General features: G+C 63.1%; 1 long non-coding RNA gene across 3 annotated transcripts; it reads left to right on the forward strand.

Moving 5' to 3' along the window:
• The first annotated feature begins 456 nt into the window (after positions 1-456).
• Positions 457-18678, forward strand: LOC128076615 (uncharacterized). Of its 3 annotated transcripts, none has more exons than XR_008204540.1 (3): positions 457-572; positions 13189-13264; positions 18583-18678. It is a non-coding gene; the product is annotated as an uncharacterized LOC128076615 (long non-coding RNA). The 3 variants fall into 3 exon arrangements; XR_008204538.1 differs by lacking the exon at positions 457-572 and adding an exon at positions 6618-6733; XR_008204539.1 differs by lacking the exons at positions 457-572; positions 18583-18678 and adding exons at positions 6618-6733; positions 15473-15530.
• Positions 18679-19031: the final 353 nt, after the last annotated feature.

The raw sequence follows: 19031 nt of genomic DNA on the forward strand, positions 1-19031 counted from the left end.
AGGGCGGGACGCCGCTGCCGATGACCAACCGCAGGCTGACGAGGGCGGTATGGCACTGCCGTTGAACAATGAGTTTCCGGTGAGGGCGGGACGGCGCTGCCGATGACCAATCGCAGGCTGACGAAGGCGGGACGGCGCTGCCAGTGACCAATGAGAGGCTGGCGGGGACCGGACGGTGCTGCTGATGACCAATGAGTGGCACATGTGGGCAGGATGGCGCTGTCGGTTACCAATGAGAGGCACATTAGAGCAGGATGGCACTGCCGACGACCAATAACAGGCTAGCGGGGTGGGACGGCGCTGCTGATGATCAATGAGAGGCTGATGAGGGCGGGATGGCGCTGCAGATGACAAATCACAGGATGACCAGGGCGGGACGGCGCTGCCGATGACCAATCACAGGCTGAAGTGTGCGGGACGGCGCTGCTGATTATCCATCGCAAGCCGACAAGGGCGGGACGGCGCTGCCGATGACCAATAAGAGGCTGACAAGGGTGGGACGGCGCTGCCGATGACCAATCACAGGCTGGCGAGGGCGGGACAGCGCTGCCGATGACAAATCAAAGGCTGACGTGGGCGGGACGGTGCTGCTGATGACCAATCACAGGCTATCGGAGGCGGGACGGCGGTGCTGATGACCAATGAGTGGCACATGAGGCCAGGACATCGCTGTCGGTCACCAATGAGAGGCACATGAGGACGGGATGGCACTGCCGACGACCAATCACAGGCTAGCAAGGTGGGACGGCGGTGCTGGTGACCAATGAGAGGCTGATGAGGGCGGGACGGCGCTTCCGGTGACCAATGAGTATCTGGCGAATGTGGGAAGGCGCTGCCGATGACAAATCACAGGCTGACGAGGGCGAGACAGCGCTGCCGGTGAACAATGAGTGGCTGGCAAGGGCGGGAAGGCGCTGCCGGTGACAAATAAGTGGCTTGTGAGGGCGGGACGGCGCTGCCAATGACAAATCACAGGCTGACGATGGCGGGACGCCACTGACGATGGCCACTCGCGTGCTGACGTGGGCGGGAAGACGCTGCCGTTGACCAATGAGTCGCTGGCGAGGGCAGGAATGCGCTGCCGATGACCAATGAGAGGATAGCGGGGGCGGGATGGTGCTGCTGATGACCAATGAGTGGCACATGTGGGCAGGACGACGCTGTCGGTCACCAATGAGAGGCACATGAGGGCGGGATGGCACTGCCGATGACCAAACACAGGCTAGCGATGCGGGATGGCGGTGCTGATGACCAATGAGAGGCTGATGAAGGCGGGGCGGTGCTGCCGATGACCAATCACAGGCTAACGAGGGCGGGATGGCGATGCCGATCACCAATCACAGCCTGACGAGGGCGGGACGCCGCTGCTGATGACCAATCACAGGCTGTCGCGGGCGGGACGGCGCTGCCGGTGACCAATGAGAGGCTGGCGATGGTGGGAAGGTGCTGCCGTGACCAATGAATGGCTGGCGAGGGCGGGAAGGTGCTGCCGATGACCAATGAGAGGCTTGCGAGGGCGGGATGGTGCTGCTGATGACCAGTGAGTGGCACATGAGGCAGGACAGCGCTGTCGGTCACCAATGAGAGGCACATGAGGGCGGGATGGCACTACCGACGACCAATTACAGGCTAGCGGGAGCGGAGCGGCGGTGCTGATGACCAATGAGAGGCTGATGAGGGCGGGACGGCGCTGCCGATGACCAATCACAGGCTGAAGCGGGCGAGACGGCGCTGCCGATGACAAAACACTGGCTGACGAGGGCGGGATGGCGCTTCCGGTGACAAATGAGTGGCAGGTGAGGGCGGGAAGGCGCTGCCGGTGACCAATGAGTTTCTGATGTGGGCTGGACGGCGCTGCCGATGACCAGTGAGAGGCTTGCGAGGGCAGGACGGTGCTGCCGATGACAAATCACAGGCTGACAAGGGCGGGATGGCGCTACCGATGAGCAATTACAGACTGTCGAGGGCGGGACGGCGCTGCCGATGGCAAATCACAGCCTGAAGTGGGAGGGACGCCTCTGCCGATGAACACTCGCGGGCTGACGAGGGCGGAACGGCGCTGCCGATGAGCAATCACAGGCTGACGAGGGCGGGACGGCGCTGCCGGTGACCAATAAGTGGATGGCGAGGGCGGGAAGGCACGGCCGACGACCATTCACAGGCTGGCGGGGGCGGGACGGTGCTGCTGATGACCAATGAGAGGCACAAGAGGCAGGACGGCGCTGTCGGTCACCAATGAGAGGCGCATGAGGGCGGGATGGCGCTGCCGATGAACAATCGCAGGCTGCCGAGGGCCGGACGGCGCTGCCAGTGACCAATCACAGGCTGAAGATTGCGGGACGGCGCTGCCGGTGACCATTGAAAGGCTGGCGATGGTGGAAAGGCGCTGCCGGTGACAAATGAGAGGCTGGCGATGCTGGGAAGGCACTACTGGTGACCAATGAGTGGCTGGTGAGAGCGGGAAGACGCTGCCGATGAAAAATGAGAGGCTTGCGAGGGCGGGACGGTTCTGCTGATGACCAATGAGTGGCACATGAGGAAGGACGGCGCTGTTATTCACCAATGCGAGGCACATGATGGCGGGATGGCACTGCCGATGAGCAATCACAGGCTAGCAGGGGCGGGAGGCCGCTGCCGATGACCAATCGCAAGCTGCTGAGGGCGGGACTGCGCTGCAGATGAGCAATTACAGGCTGACTGGGGCAGGACGGCTCTGCCGATGACCAATCACAGGTTGACGTTGGCGGGACGGCGCTGCAGATGTCCAATGAGAGGCTGGCGGCGGCGGGACGGTGCTGCTGATGACCAATCACAGGCTATCGGGGGCGGGACGGCAGTGCTGATGACCAATGAGTGGCACATGAGGGCAGGACGGCGCTGTCCGTCACCAATGAGAGGCACATGAGGGCGGGATGGCACTGCCGACGACCAATAAAAGGCTAGCGGGGTTGGACGGAGGTGCTGATGACCAATGAGAGGCTGATGAGGGCGGGACGCCACTGCCGATGACCAATGAGAGGCTAGCGGGGGCGGGATGGCGCTGCCGATGACAAATCACAGGCTGACGAGGGCGGGATGGCACTGCCGACGACCAATCACAGGCTAGCAGGGGCGGGATGGCGGTTCTGATGATCAATGAGAGGCTGATGAGGGCAGTACGACGCTGCCGACGTCGAATCAAGGCTGACGAGGGCGAAACGGTGCTGCCGGTGACCACTCACATGCTGACAAGGGCGGGACAGCGCTGCCGGTGACCAATGCGTGGCTTGTGAGGGCGGGACGGCGCTGCCAATGACAAATCACAGGCTGACGATGGCGGGACGCCACTGACGATGGCCACTCGCGTGCTGACGTGGGCGGGAAGACGCTGCCGTTGACCAATGAGTCGCTGGCGAGGGCGGGAATGCGCTGCCGATGACCAATGAGAGGCTAGCGGGGGCGGGACGGTGCTGCTGATGACCAATGAGTGGCACATGTGGGCAGGACGACGCTGTCGGTCACCAATGAGAGGCACATGAGGGCGGGATGGCACTGCCGATGACCAAACACAGGCTAGCGATGCGGGATGGTGGTGCTGATGACCAATGAGAGGCTGATGAAGGCGGGGCGGCGCTGCCGATGACCAATCACAGGCTAACGAGGGCGGGATGGCGATGCCAATCACCAATCACAGCCTGACGAGGGCGGGACGCCGCTGCTGATGACCAATCACAGGCTGTCGCGGGCGGGACGGCGCTGCCGGTGACCAATGAGAGGCTGGCGATGGTGGGAAGGTGCTGCCGTGACCAATGAATGGCTGGCGAGGGCGGGAAGGCGCGGCCGATGACCAATGAGAGGCTTGCGAGGGCGGGATGGTGCTGCTGATTACCAGTGAGTGGCACATGAGGCAGGACAGCGCTGTCGGTCACCAATGAGAGGCAGATGAGGGCGGGATGGCACTACCGACGACCAATCACAGGCTAGCGGGAGCGGAACGGCGGTGCTGATTACCAATGAGAGGCTGATGAGGGTTGGACGGCGCTGCCGATGACCAATCACAGGCTGAAGGTTGCGAGACGGTGCTGCCGATGAAAAATCCAAGGCTGACGTGGGCGGGACGGTGCTGCCGATGACCAATCACAGGCTGACGAGGGCGCGATGGCGCTTCCGGTGACCAATGAGTTGCTGGTGAGGGCGGGAAGGCGCTGTCGGTGACCAATGAGAGGCTGGCAGGGGCGGGACGGCGCTACCGGTGAATAATGAGAGGCTGGCGGGGGCGGGACGCCGCTGCCGATTACCTATCGCAGGCCGACAAGAGCGGGACGGCGCTGCCAATTAACAATCGCAAGCTGACGAGGGCGGGACGACGCTGCCGATGGCAAATCACAGGCTGAAGAGTTTGGGACGCCTCTGCAGATGACCACTCGCGGGCTGACGAGGGAGGGACGGCTCTGCCGGAGACCAATGAGAGGCTGGCGATGGGGGGAAGGCGCTGACGTGACCAATGAGTTCCTGGTGAGGGCGGGAAGGCGCTGGCGATGATCAATGAGAGGCTTGCGAGGGCGAGACGGTGCTACTGATGACCAATGAGTGGCACATGAGGCAGGACAGAGCTGTCGGTCACCAATGAGAGGCACATGAGGGTGGGATGGCGCTGCCGACGACCAATTACAGGCTAGCGGGAGCGGAGCGGCGGTGCTGATGACCAATGAGAGGCTGATGAGGGCGGGACGGCGCTGCCGATGACCAATCACAGGCTGAAGCGGGCGAGACGGCGCTGCCGATGACAAAACACTGGCTGACGAGGGCGGGATGGCGCTTCCGGTGACAAATGAGTGGCAGGTGAGGGCGGGAAGGCGCTGCCGGTGACCAATGAGTTTCTGATGTGGGCTGGACGGCGCTGCCGATGACCAGTGAGAGGCTTGCGAGGGCAGGACGGTGCTGCCGATGACCAATCACAGGCTGACAAGGGCGGGATGGCGCTACCGGTGAGCAATTACAGACTGCCGAGGGCGGGACGGCGCTGCCGATGGCAAATCACAGCCTGAAGTGGGAGGGACGCCTCTGCCGATGAACACTCGCGGGCTGACGAGGGCGGAACGGCGCTGCCGATGAGCAATCACAGGCTGACGAGGGCGGGACGGCGCTGCCGGTGACCAATAAGTGGATGGCGAGGGCGGGAAGGCACGGCCGACGACCATTCACAGGCTGGCGGGGGCGGGACGGTGCTGCTGATGACCAATGAGAGGCACAAGAGGCAGGACGGCGCTGTCGGTCACCAATGAGAGGCGCATGAGGGCGGGATGGCGCTGCCGATGAACAATCGCAGGTTGCCGAGGGCCGGACGGCGCTGCCAGTGACCAATCACAGGCTGAAGAGGGCGGGACGCCACTGCCGATGACCACACGCGTGCTGACGTGGGCGGGACGGCACTGCCGTTGACCAATGAGTTTCTGGCGAGGGTGGGAAGGCGCTGCCGATGACCAATGAGAGGCTGGCGGTGGCGGGATGGTGCTGCTGATGACCAGTGAGTGGCACGTGAGGGCAGGACGGCACTGTCCGTCGTCAATGAGAGGCACATGAGGGCGGGATGGCACTGCCGACGACCAATGAGAGGCTAGTGGGGTGGAACGGAGGTGCTGATGACCAATGAGAGGCTGATGAGGGCAGGACTGAGCTGCCGGTGACCAATCACAGGCTGACGAGGGCGGGACGGCGCTGCCGGTGACCAATGAGCGGCTGGCGAGGGCGGGAAGGCACTGCCGGTGACAAATGAGTGGTTGGTGAGGGCAGGACAGCGCTGCCAATGACAAATCAAAGGCTGACATGGGCGGGACGGCCGCTGCCGATGACCATTCGCAGGCTAACGACGGCGGGACGGCGCTGCAGATGTGCAATTACAGGCTGACTAGGGCGGGACGGCAGTGCCGATGACCAATCGCAGGCTGACGTATGCGGGACAGAGCTGCTGATGACCAATCACACACTGATGAGGGCGGGAACAATGAGTGGCTGGCGAGGGCGGGAAGGCGCTGCCGATGACCAATGAGAGGCTGACGGGAGCGGGAGGCCGCTGCCAATGACCAATCGCAGGCTGACGAGGGCAGGATGGCGCTTCCGATGACCAATCACAGGCTAACGAGAGCGGGACAGCGCTGCCGATGAGCAATCACAGGCTGACGAGGGCGGGACGCCGCTGCCGATGACCAACCGCAGGCTGACGAGGGCGGTATGGCACTGCCGTTGAACAATGAGTTTCCGGTGAGGGCGGGACGGCGCTGCCGATGACCAATCGCAGGCTGACGAAGGCGGGACGGCGCTGCCAGTGACCAATGAGAGGCTGGCGGGGACCGGACGGTGCTGCTGATGACCAATGAGTGGCACATGTGGGCAGGATGGCGCTGTCGGTTACCAATGAGAGGCACATTAGAGCAGGATGGCACTGCCGACGACCAATAACAGGCTAGCGGGGTGGGACGGCGCTGCTGATGATCAATGAGAGGCTGATGAGGGCGGGATGGCGCTGCAGATGACAAATCACAGGATGACCAGGGCGGGACGGCGCTGCCGATGACCAATCACAGGCTGAAGTGTGCGGGACGGCGCTGCTGATTATCCATCGCAAGCCGACAAGGGCGGGACGGCGCTGCCGATGACCAATAAGAGGCTGACAAGGGTGGGACGGCGCTGCCGATGACCAATCACAGGCTGGCGAGGGCGGGACAGCGCTGCCGATGACAAATCAAAGGCTGACGTGGGCGGGACGGTGCTGCTGATGACCAATCACAGGCTATCGGAGGCGGGACGGCGGTGCTGATGACCAATGAGTGGCACATGAGGCCAGGACATCGCTGTCGGTCACCAATGAGAGGCACATGAGGACGGGATGGCACTGCCGACGACCAATCACAGGCTAGCAAGGTGGGACGGCGGTGCTGGTGACCAATGAGAGGCTGATGAGGGCGGGACGGCGCTTCCGGTGACCAATGAGTATCTGGCGAATGTGGGAAGGCGCTGCCGATGACAAATCACAGGCTGACGAGGGCGAGACAGCGCTGCCGGTGAACAATGAGTGGCTGGCAAGGGCGGGAAGGCGCTGCCGGTGACAAATAAGTGGCTTGTGAGGGCGGGACGGCGCTGCCAATGACAAATCACAGGCTGACGATGGCGGGACGCCACTGACGATGGCCACTCGCGTGCTGACGTGGGCGGGAAGACGCTGCCGTTGACCAATGAGTCGCTGGCGAGGGCAGGAATGCGCTGCCGATGACCAATGAGAGGATAGCGGGGGCGGGATGGTGCTGCTGATGACCAATGAGTGGCACATGTGGGCAGGACGACGCTGTCGGTCACCAATGAGAGGCACATGAGGGCGGGATGGCACTGCCGATGACCAAACACAGGCTAGCGATGCGGGATGGCGGTGCTGATGACCAATGAGAGGCTGATGAAGGCGGGGCGGTGCTGCCGATGACCAATCACAGGCTAACGAGGGCGGGATGGCGATGCCGATCACCAATCACAGCCTGACGAGGGCGGGACGCCGCTGCTGATGACCAATCACAGGCTGTCGCGGGCGGGACGGCGCTGCCGGTGACCAATGAGAGGCTGGCGATGGTGGGAAGGCGCTGCCGTTGACCAATGAATGGCTGGCGAGGGCGGGAAGGTGCTGCCGATGACCAATGAGAGGCTTGCGAGGGCGGGATGGTGCTGCTGATGACCAGTGAGTGGCACATGAGGCAGGACAGCGCTGTCGGTCACCAATGAGAGGCACATGAGGGCGGGATGGCACTACCGACGACCAATTACAGGCTAGCGGGAGCGGAGCGGCGGTGCTGATGACCAATGAGAGGCTGATGAGGGCGGGACGGCGCTGCCGATGACCAATCACAGGCTGAAGCGGGCGAGACGGCGCTGCCGATGACAAAACACTGGCTGACGAGGGCGGGATGGCGCTTCCGGTGACAAATGAGTGGCAGGTGAGGGCGGGAAGGCGCTGCCGGTGACCAATGAGTTTCTGATGTGGGCTGGACGGCGCTGCCGATGACCAGTGAGAGGCTTGCGAGGGCAGGACGGTGCTGCCGATGACAAATCACAGGCTGACAAGGGCGGGATGGCGCTACCGATGAGCAATTACAGACTGTCGAGGGCGGGACGGCGCTGCCGATGGCAAATCACAGCCTGAAGTGGGAGGGACGCCTCTGCCGATGAACACTCGCGGGCTGACGAGGGCGGAACGGCGCTGCCGATGAGCAATCACAGGCTGACGAGGGCGGGACGGCGCTGCCGGTGACCAATAAGTGGATGGCGAGGGCGGGAAGGCACGGCCGACGACCATTCACAGGCTGGCGGGGGCGGGACGGTGCTGCTGATGACCAATGAGAGGCACAAGAGGCAGGACGGCGCTGTCGGTCACCAATGAGAGGCGCATGAGGGCGGGATGGCGCTGCCGATGAACAATCGCAGGCTGCCGAGGGCCGGACGGCGCTGCCAGTGACCAATCACAGGCTGGCGGGGGCGGGAGGCCGCTGCCGATGACCAATCGCAAGCTGCTGAGGGCGGGACTGCGCTGCAGATGAGCAATTACAGGCTGACTGGGGCAGGACGGCTCTGCCGATGACCAATCACAGGTTGACGTTGGCGGGACGGCGCTGCAGATGTCCAATGAGAGGCTGGCGGCGGCGGGACGGTGCTGCTGATGACCAATCACAGGCTATCGGGGGCGGGACGGCAGTGCTGATGACCAATGAGTGGCACATGAGGGCAGGACGGCGCTGTCCGTCACCAATGAGAGGCACATGAGGGCGGGATGGCACTGCCGACGACCAATAAAAGGCTAGCGGGGTTGGACGGAGGTGCTGATGACCAATGAGAGGCTGATGAGGGCGGGACGCCACTGCCGATGACCAATGAGAGGCTAGCGGGGGCGGGATGGCGCTGCCGATGACAAATCACAGGCTGACGAGGGCGGGACAGCGCTGCCGGTGAACAATGAGTGGCTGGCAAGGGCGGGAAGGCGCTGCCAGTGACAAATAAGTGGCTTGTGAGGGCGGGACGGCGCTGCCAATGACAAATCACAGGCTGACGATGGCGGGACGCCACTGACGATGGCCACTCGCGTGCTGACGTGGGCGGGAAGACGCTGCCGTTGACCAATGAGTCGCTGGCGAGGGCGGGAATGCGCTGCCGATGACCAATGAGAGGCTAGCGGGGGCGGGACGGTGCTGCTGATGACCAATGAGTGGCACATGTGGGCAGGACGACGCTGTCGGTCACCAATGAGAGGCACATGAGGGCGGGATGGCACTGCCGATGACCAAACACAGGCTAGCGATGCGGGATGGCGGTGCTGATGACCAATGAGAGGCTGATGAAGGCGGAGCGGCGCTGCCGATGACCAATCACAGGCTAATGAGGGCGGGATGGCGATGCCGATCACCAATCACAGCCTGACGAGGGCGGGACGGCGCTGCCGGTGACCAATGAGAGGCTGGCGATGGTGGGAAGGTGCTGCCGTGACCAATGAATGGCTGGCGAGGGCGGGAAGGCGCTGCCGATGACCAATGAGAGGCTTGCGAGGGCGGGATGGTGCTGCTGATGACCAGTGAGTGGCACATGAGGCAGGACAGCGCTGTCGGTCACCAATGAGAGGCAGATGAGGGCGGGATGGCACTACCGACGACCAATCACAGGCTAGCGGGAGCGGAACGGCGGTGCTGATTGCCAATGAGAGGCTGATGAGGGTGGGACGGCGCTGCCGATGACCAATCACAGGCTGAAGGTTGCGAGACGGTGCTGCCGATGAAAAATCCAAGGCTGACGTGGGCGGGACGGTGCTGCCGATGACCAATCACAGGCTGACGAGGGCGCGATGGCGCTTCCGGTGACCAATGAGTTGCTGGTGAGGGCGGGAAGGCGCTGTCGGTGACCAATGAGAGGCTGGCAGGGGCGGGACGGCGCTACCGGTGAATAATGAGAGGCTGGCGGGGGCGGGACGCCGCTGCCGATTACATATCGCAGGCCGACAAGAGCGGGACGGCGCTGCCAATTAACAATCGCAAGCTGACGAGGGCGGGACGCCGCTGCCGATGGCAAATCACAGGCTGAAGAGTTTGGGACGCCTCTGCAGATGACCACTCGCGGGCTGACGAGGGAGGGACGGCTCTGCCGGAGACCAATGAGTGGATGGCGATGGCGGGAAGGCGCTGCCAGTGACCAATGAGAGGCTTGCGAGGGCGGGACAATGCTGCTGATGACCAATGAGTGGCACATGAGGCAGGACGGCACTGTCGGTCACCAATGAGAGGCACATGAGGGCGGGATGGCACTGCTGACAACCAATCACAGGCTAGCGGGGGCAGGACGGCGGTGGTGATGACCAATGAGAGGCTGATGAGGGCGGGACGGCGCTGCCGATGACCAATCGCAGGCCGCCGAGGGCGGGACGGCGCTGCCGATGACCAATCGCAGGCCACGAAGGGAGGGATGCCGATGACAAATCACAGGCTGACGAGGGTGGGATGGCACTGCCGGTGACCAATTAGTGGCTGGTGAGGGCGGGAAGGCGCTGCCGTTGACCAATGAGTTTCTGGTGAGGGCGGGACAGCGCTGCCGATGACCAATCACAGGCTAGCGGGTGCGGGACGGCGGTGCTGATGACCAATGAGAGGCTGATGAGTGCGGGACGGCGCTGCAGATGACAAAACACAGGATGACCAGGGCGGGACGGAGCTGCCGATGACCAATCACAGGCTGACGTGGGCGGGACGCCGCTGCCGATGACCAATCGCAGGCTGATGGGTCGGGACGGCGCTGCCGATGACCAATCACAGGCTGATGAGAGCGGGACGGCGCTGCCGGTGACCATGAAAGGCTGGCGATGGTGGAAAGGCGCTGCCGGTGACAAATGAGAGGCTGGCGATGCTGGGAAGGCACTACTGGTGACCAATGAGTGGCTGGTGAGAGCGGGAAGACGCTGCCGATGACAAATGAGAGGCTTGCGAAGGCGGGACGGTTCTGCTGATGACCAATGAGTGGCACATGAGGAAGGACGGCGCTGTTATTCACCAATGCGAGGCACATGATGGCGGGATGGCACTGCCGATGAGCAATCACAGGCTAGCAGGGGCGGGACGCCGCTGCCGATGACCAATCGCAAGCTGCCGAGGGCGGGACGGCGCTGCAGATGAGCAATTACAGGCTGACTGGGGCAGGACGGCTCTGCCGATGACCAATCACAGGCTGACGTTGGCGGGACGGCGCTGCCGATGACCAATGAGAGGCTGGCGGCGGCGGGACGGTGCTGCTGATGACCAATCACAGGCTATCGGGGGCGGGACGGCAGTGCTGATGACCAATGAGTGGCACATGAGGGCAGGACGGCACTGTCCGTCACCAATGAGAGGCTGATGAGGGCGGGACGCCACTGCCGATGACCAATGAGAGGCTACCGGGGGCGGGACAATGCTGCTGATGACCAATGGGTGGCACATGATGCAGGACGGCGCTGTCGGTCACCGATGAGAGGCACACGAGGGCGGGATGGCACTGCCGATGACCAATCACAGGCTAGCGGGGGCGGGATGGCGCTGCCGATGACAAATCACAGCCTGACGTGGGCGGGACGCCGCTGCCAATGACCAACCGCAGGCTGACGAGGGCGGGATGGCACTGCCGTTGAACAATGAGTTTCCGGTGAGGGCGGGACGGCGCTGCCGATGACCAATCGCAGGCTGACGAAGGCGGGACGGCGCTGCCAGTGACCAATGAGAGACTGGCGGGGACGGGACGGTGCTGCTGATGACCAATGAGTGGCACATGTGGGCCGGATGGCGCTGTCGGTTACCAATGAGAGGCACATTAGAGCAGGATGGCACTGCCGAAGACCAATAACAGGCTAGCGGGGTGGGACGGCGCTGCTGATGATCAATGAGAGGCTGATGAGGGCGGGATGGCGCTGCAGATGACAAATCACAGGATGACCAGGGCGGGACGGCGCTGCCGATGACCAATCACAGGCTGAAGTGTGCGGGACGCCGCTGCCGATGACCATTGAAAGGCTGGCGATGGTGGAAAGGCGCTGCTGGTGACCAATGAGAGGCTGGCGATGCTGGGAAGGCGCTGCCGGTGACCAATGAGTGGCTGGTGAGAGCGGGAAGACGCTGCCGATGACAAATGAGAGGCTTGCGAGGGCGGGACGGTTCTGCTGATGACCAATGAGTGGCACATGAGGAAGGACGGCGCTGTTGTTCACCAATGAGAGGCACATTATGGCAGGATGGCACTGCCGATGAGCAATCACAGGCTAGCGGGGGCGGGAAGCCGCTGCCGGTGACCAATCGCAGGCTGCCGATTGCGGGACGGCGCTGCTGATGACCAATGAGTGGCACATGAGGCAGGACAGAGCTGTCGGTCACCAATGAGAGGCACATGAGGGCGGGATGGCACTGCCGACGACCAATAAAAGGCTAGCGGGGGAGGGACGGCGCTGCCGGTGACCAATGAGAGGCTGGCGATGGCGGGAAGGCGCTGCTGGTGACCAATGAGAGGCTGGCGATGCTGGGAAGGCGCTGCCGGTGACCAATGAGTGGCTGGTGAGAGCAGGAAGGCACTGCTGATGACCAATGAGAGGCTTGCGAGGGCGGGACAATGCTGCTGATGACCAATGAGTGGCACATGAGGCAGGACGGCGCAGTCAGTCACCGATGAGAGGCACATGAGGGCAGGATGGCACTGCTGATGACCAATGAGAGGCTAGCGGGGGCGGGATGGCGTTGCCGATGACAAATCACAGGCGGACGTGGGCGGGACGGCGCTGCCGATTACCAATCGCAGGCTGCTGACGGCGGTATGGCACTGCCGATGAGCAATTACAGGCTGACTAGGACGGGACGGCGCTGCCGATGACCAATCACAGGCTGGCGAGGGCGGGATGGCACTGCCGGTGACCAATGAGTGGCTGGTGAGGGCGGGAAGGCGCTGCCGTTGACCAATGAGTTTCTGGTGAGGGCGGGACGGCACTGCCGATGAACAATCACAGGCTGGCGAGGGCGGGATGGCACTGCCGGTGACCAATGAGTGGCTGGTGAGGGCGGGAAGGCGCTGCCGTTGACCAATGAGTTTCTGGTGAGGGCGGGACGGCACTGCCGATGACCAATCACAGGCTAGCGAGGGCGGGACATCGGCGCTGATGACCAATGAGAGGCTGAGGAGGTCGGGACGGCGCTGCCGGTGACCAATCACAGGCTGACGAGGGCGGGACGGCGCTGCCGGTGAGCAATGAGTGGTTGGCGAGGGCGGGAATGTGATGCCGATGACCAATGAGAGGCTGGCAGGGTCGGGACGGTGCTGCTGATGACCAATGAGTGTCACATGAGGGCAGGACTGCACTGTCGGTCACCAATGACAGGCACATGAGGGTGGGATGGCACTGCCGACGACAAATCACAGGCTAGCGGGGGCAGTACGGCGCTGCAGGTGACCAATGAGTGGCAGGTGATGGCGGGAAGGCGCTGCCGGTGACCAATGAGTGGCTGGTGAGAGCAGGAAGGAGCTGCCGATGACCAATGAGAGGCTTGCGAGGGCGGGACTATGCTGCTGATGACCAATGGGTGGCACATGATGCAGGACGGCGCTGTCGGTCACCGATGAGAGGCACACGAGGGCGGGATGGCACTGCCGATTACCAATCACAGGCTAGCGGGGGCGGGATGGCGCTGCCGATGACAAATCACAGCCTGACGTGGGCGGGACGCAGCTGCCAATGACCAATCGCAGGCCGCCGAGGTCGGGACGCGCTGCCGATGACAAATCACAGGCTGACGTGGGCGGGGCGCCGCTGCCGATGACCAACCGCAGGCTGACGAGGGCGGGATGGCACTGCCGTTGAACAATGAGTTTCCGGTGAGGGCGGGACGGCGCTGCCGATGACCAATCGCAGGCTGACGAAGGCGGGACGGCGCTGCCAGTGACCAATGAGAGGCTGGCGGGGACGGGACGGTGCTGCTGATGACCAATGAGTGGCACATGTGGGCCGGATGGTGCTGTCGGTTACCAATGAGAGGCACATTAGAGCAGGATGGCACTGCCGACGACCAATCACAGGCTAGCGGGGGCGGGATGGCACAGCCGATGACAAATCACAGCCAGGCGTGGGAGGGACGCTGCTGTCGATGACCAATCGTAGGCTGCCGAGGGAGGTACGGCGCTGCAAATGAGCAATTACAGGCTGACTAGGGCTGGACGGAGCTGCCGATGACCAATGAGAGGCTGGCGGCGGCGAGACAATGCTGCTGATGACCAATGAGTGGCACATGAGGAAGGACGGCGCTGTTGGTCACCAATGAGAGGCACATGAGGGCGGGATGGCACTGCTGAAGACCAATCACAGGCTAGCGGGGGCAGGACGGCGGTGCTGATGACCAATGAGAGGCTGATGAGGGCGGGACAGCGCTGTCGATGACCAATCAGAGGCTGACGAGGGCGGGACGGCGATGCGGGTGACCAATGAAAGGCTGGCGATGGTGGAAAGGCGCTGCCGGTGAACAATGAGAGGCTGGCGATTGTGGGAAGGCGCTGCAAGTGACCAATGAGTGGTTGGTGAGAGCGGGAAGGCGCTGCCGATGACCAATGAGAGGTTTGCGAGGGCGGGACGGTGCTGCTGATGACCAATGAGTGGCACATGAGGAAGGACGGCGCTGTCGGTCACCAATGAGAGGCACATGAGGGCGGGATGGCACTGCCGATGACCAATAACAGGCTAGCGGGGTGGGACGGCGCTGCTGATGATCAATGAGAGGCTGATGAGGGCGGGATTGCGCTGCAGATGACCAATCACAGGATGACCAGGGCGGGACGGCGCTGCCGATGACCAATCCCAGGCTGACGTGGGCGGGACGCCGCTGCCGATGACCAATCACAGGCTGAAGTGTGCGGGACGCCGCTGCCGATGACCAATCACAGGCTGACGAGGGCGGGACGGCGCTGCCGGTGACCATTGAAAGGCTGGTGATGGAGAAAAGGCGCTGCTGGTGACAAATGATTGGCTGGTGAGAGCGGGAAGACGCTGCCGATGACAAATGAGAGGCTTGCGAGGGCGGGACGGTTCTGCTGATGACCAATGAGTGGCACATGAGGAAGGACGGCGCTGTTGTTCACCAATGAGAGGCACATGATGGCGGGATGGCGCTGCCGATGAGCAATCACAGGCTAGCGGGGGCGGGACGCCGCTGCCGGTGACCAATCGCAGGCTGGCGAGGGCGGGATGGCACTGCCGGTGACCAATGAGTTTCTGGTGAGGGCGGGACGGCACTGCTAATGACCAATCACAGGCTAGCGAGGGTGGGACATCGGCGCTGATGACCAATGAGAGGCTGATGAGGTCGGGATGGCGCTGCCGGAGACCAATCACAGGCTGACGAGGGCGGGACGGCGCTTCCGATAAACAATCACAGGCTGACGAGGTAGAGACGGCGCTGCCGATGACCAATCACAGGCTGAAGAGGACGGGACGGCGCTGCCGATGACCATTCACAGGCTGACGAGGGCGGGACGGCGCTGCCGGTGACCAATGAGTGGCTGGCGGGGGCGGGACGCTGCTGCTGATTACTAATGAGTGGCACATGAGGGCAGGACGGCGCTGTCCGTCACCAATGAGAGGCACATGAGGGCGGGATGGCACTGCCGACGACCAATAAAAGGCTAGCGGGGTGGGACGAAGGTGCTGATGACCAATGAGAGGCTGATGAGGGCGGGACGGCGCTGCCGATGACCAATCACAGGCTGATGAGGGCGGGAAGGCACTGCTGATGACCAATGAGTGGCACATGTGGGCAGGATGGCGCTGTCGGCCAACAATGAGAGGCAGATGAGGGCAGGATGGCACTGCCGAAGACCAATTACAGGATAGCCAGGGCGGGAGGGCGGTGCTGATGACCAATCAGTGGCTGGCGAGGGCGTGACAACGCTGCAGGTGTCCAATCACAGGCTGACGAGGGCGGGATGGACCTGCCGATGACCAATCACAGGCTGACGTGGGCGGGGCGCCGCTGCCGATGACCAATCGCAGGCTGACGAGGGCGGTATGGCGCTGCCGGTGACCAATGAGTATCTGGTGTGGGCGGGAAGGCGCTGCCGGTGACAAATGAGTTTTTGTTGAGGGCGGGATGGCGGTTCCGATGACCAATCACAGGCTGACGAAGGCAGTACGGCTCTGCTGAAGACCAATCGCAGGCTGACGTGGGCGGGACGGCACTGCCGTTGACCAGTGAGTTGCTGGAGAGGGCGGGATGTTGCTGCCGGTGACCAATCACAGGCTGGCGGTGGCGGGACGCCGCTGCTGATTATCCATCGCAAGCCGACAAGGGCGGGACGGCGCTGCCGATGACCAATAAGAGGCTGACAAGGGTGGGACGGCGCTGCCGATGACCAATCACAGGCTGGCGAGGGCGGGACAGCGCTGCCGATGACAAATCAAAGGCTGACGTGGGCGGGACGGTGCTGCTGATGACCAATCACAGGCTATCGGAGGCGGGACGGCGGTGCTGATGACCAATGAGTGGCACATGAGGCCAGGACATCGCTGTCGGTCACCAATGAGAGGCACATGAGGACGGGATGGCACTGCCGACGACCAATCACAGGCTAGCAAGGTGGGACGGCGGTGCTGGTGACCAATGAGAGGCTGATGAGGGCGGGACGGCGCTTCCGGTGACCAATGAGTATCTGGCGAATGTGGGAAGGCGCTGCCGATGACAAATCACAGGCTGACGAGGGCGAGACAGCGCTGCCGGTGAACAATGAGTGGCTGGCAAGGGCGGGAAGGCGCTGCCGGTGACAAATAAGTGGCTTGTGAGGGCGGGACGGCGCTGCCAATGACAAATCACAGGCTGACGATGGCGGGACGCCACTGACGATGGCCACTCGCGTGCTGACGTGGGCGGGAAGACGCTGCCGTTGACCAATGAGTCGCTGGCGAGGGCAGGAATGCGCTGCCGATGACCAATGAGAGGATAGCGGGGGCGGGATGGTGCTGCTGATGACCAATGAGTGGCACATGTGGGCAGGACGACGCTGTCGGTCACCAATGAGAGGCACATGAGGGCGGGATGGCACTGCCGATGACCAAACACAGGCTAGCGATGCGGGATGGCGGTGCTGATGACCAATGAGAGGCTGATGAAGGCGGGGCGGTGCTGCCGATGACCAATCACAGGCTGACGAGGGCGGGAAGGCGCTGCCGGTGACCAATGAATGGCTGGCGAGGGCGGGATGGTGCTGCTGATGACCAGTGAGTGGCACATGAGGCAGGACAGCGCTGTCGGTCACCAATGAGAGGCACATGAGGGCGGGATGGCACTACCGACGACCAATTACAGGCTAGCGGGAGCGGAGCGGCGGTGCTGATGACCAATGAGAGGCTGATGAGGGCGGGACGGCGCTGCCGATGACCAATCACAGGCTGAAGCGGGCGGGACGGCGCTGCCGATGACAAAACACTGGCTGACGAGGGCGGGATGGCGCTTCCGGTGACAAATGAGTGGCAGGTGAGGGCGGGAAGGCGCTGCCGGTGACCACTCACATGCTGACAAGGGCGGGACAGCGCTGCCGGTGACCAATGCGTGGCTTGTGAGGGCGGGACGGCGCTGCCAATGACAAATCACAGGCTGACGATGGCGGGACGCCACTGACGATGGCCACTCGCGTGCTGACGTGGGCGGGAAGACGCTGCCGTTGACCAATGAGTCGCTGGCGAGGGCGGGAATGCGCTGCCGATGACCAATGAGAGGCTAGCGGGGGCGGGACGGTGCTGCTGATGACCAATGAGTGGCACATGTGGGCAGGACGACGCTGTCGGTCACCAATGAGAGGCACATGAGGGCGGGATGGCACTGCCGATGACCAAACACAGGCTAGCGATGCGGGATGGTGGTGCTGATGACCAATGAGAGGCTGATGAGGCGGGACGTCTCTGCCAATGACCAATCACAGGCTAACGAGGGCGGGATGGCGATGCCAATCACCAATCACAGCCTGACGAGGGCGGGACGCCGCTGCTGATGACCAATCGCAGGCTAACGAAGGCAGGATAACGCTGCCGATGCGCAATCGCAGGCTGACGAGGGCGGGATGGCGCTTCCAACGAACAATAACAGGCTAGCGGGGGCGGGACGGCGGTTCTGACGACCAATGAGAGGCTGATGAGGCGGGACAGCGCTGCTGATGACCAATCACCCGGTGACGAGGGTGGGACGGCACTGCCGATGACCAATCGCAGGCTGACGAATGCGGAACGGAGCTGCCGATGAGCAATCATAGGTTGATGAGGGTGGGATGGCACTGCCGACGACCAATCACAGGCTAGGTAGGGCGGGACAGCGGTGCTGATGAAAAATGAGAGGCTGTTGAGGACCGGACGGCGCTGCAGATGTCCAATTACACGCTGACGTGGGCGGGACAGCGCTGCCGCTGTCCAATCGCAAACCTTACGAGGGCGGGACGGCGCTGCCGATGAGCAATTACAAGCGGAAGTGTGCGGGACGCCGCTACCGATGACCAATCGCAGGCTGATGTGGGCGGGACGGAGCTGCTCATGACCAATCACAGGCTGACGAGTGCGGGACGGCGCTACCGATGACCAATCGCAGGCTGACAACGGCGGGATGGCGCTGCCGATGACCAATCACAGGCTGAAGAGGGCGGGACGGTGGTGCCGATGTGCAATCACAGGTTGACGAGGGCGGGACGGCGCTGCCGGTGACCAATAAGTTGCTGGTGATGGCGGGATGGCGCTGCCGGTGACCAATGATAGGCTGTCGGGGGCAGGACGGTGCTGCTCATGACCAAAGAGTGGCACATGACGGCAGGACGGCGCTGTCGGTCTCCAATGATAGGCACTGGAGGGCGGGATGGCACTGCCGACGACCAATCACAAACTAGCGGAGGCGGGACAGCGCTGCCGATGACCAATCAACGACTGACGAGGGCGGGAAGGCGCGGCCGATGACCAATCGCAGGCTGATGCGGGCAGGACGGCGCTTCCGGTGATCAATGAG

The sequence above is a fragment of the Tympanuchus pallidicinctus genome, unplaced genomic scaffold (assembly GCF_026119805.1).
Source record: "Tympanuchus pallidicinctus isolate F22 unplaced genomic scaffold, pur_lepc_1.0 scaffold149, whole genome shotgun sequence".
NCBI lineage: Eukaryota > Metazoa > Chordata > Aves > Galliformes > Phasianidae > Tympanuchus > Tympanuchus pallidicinctus.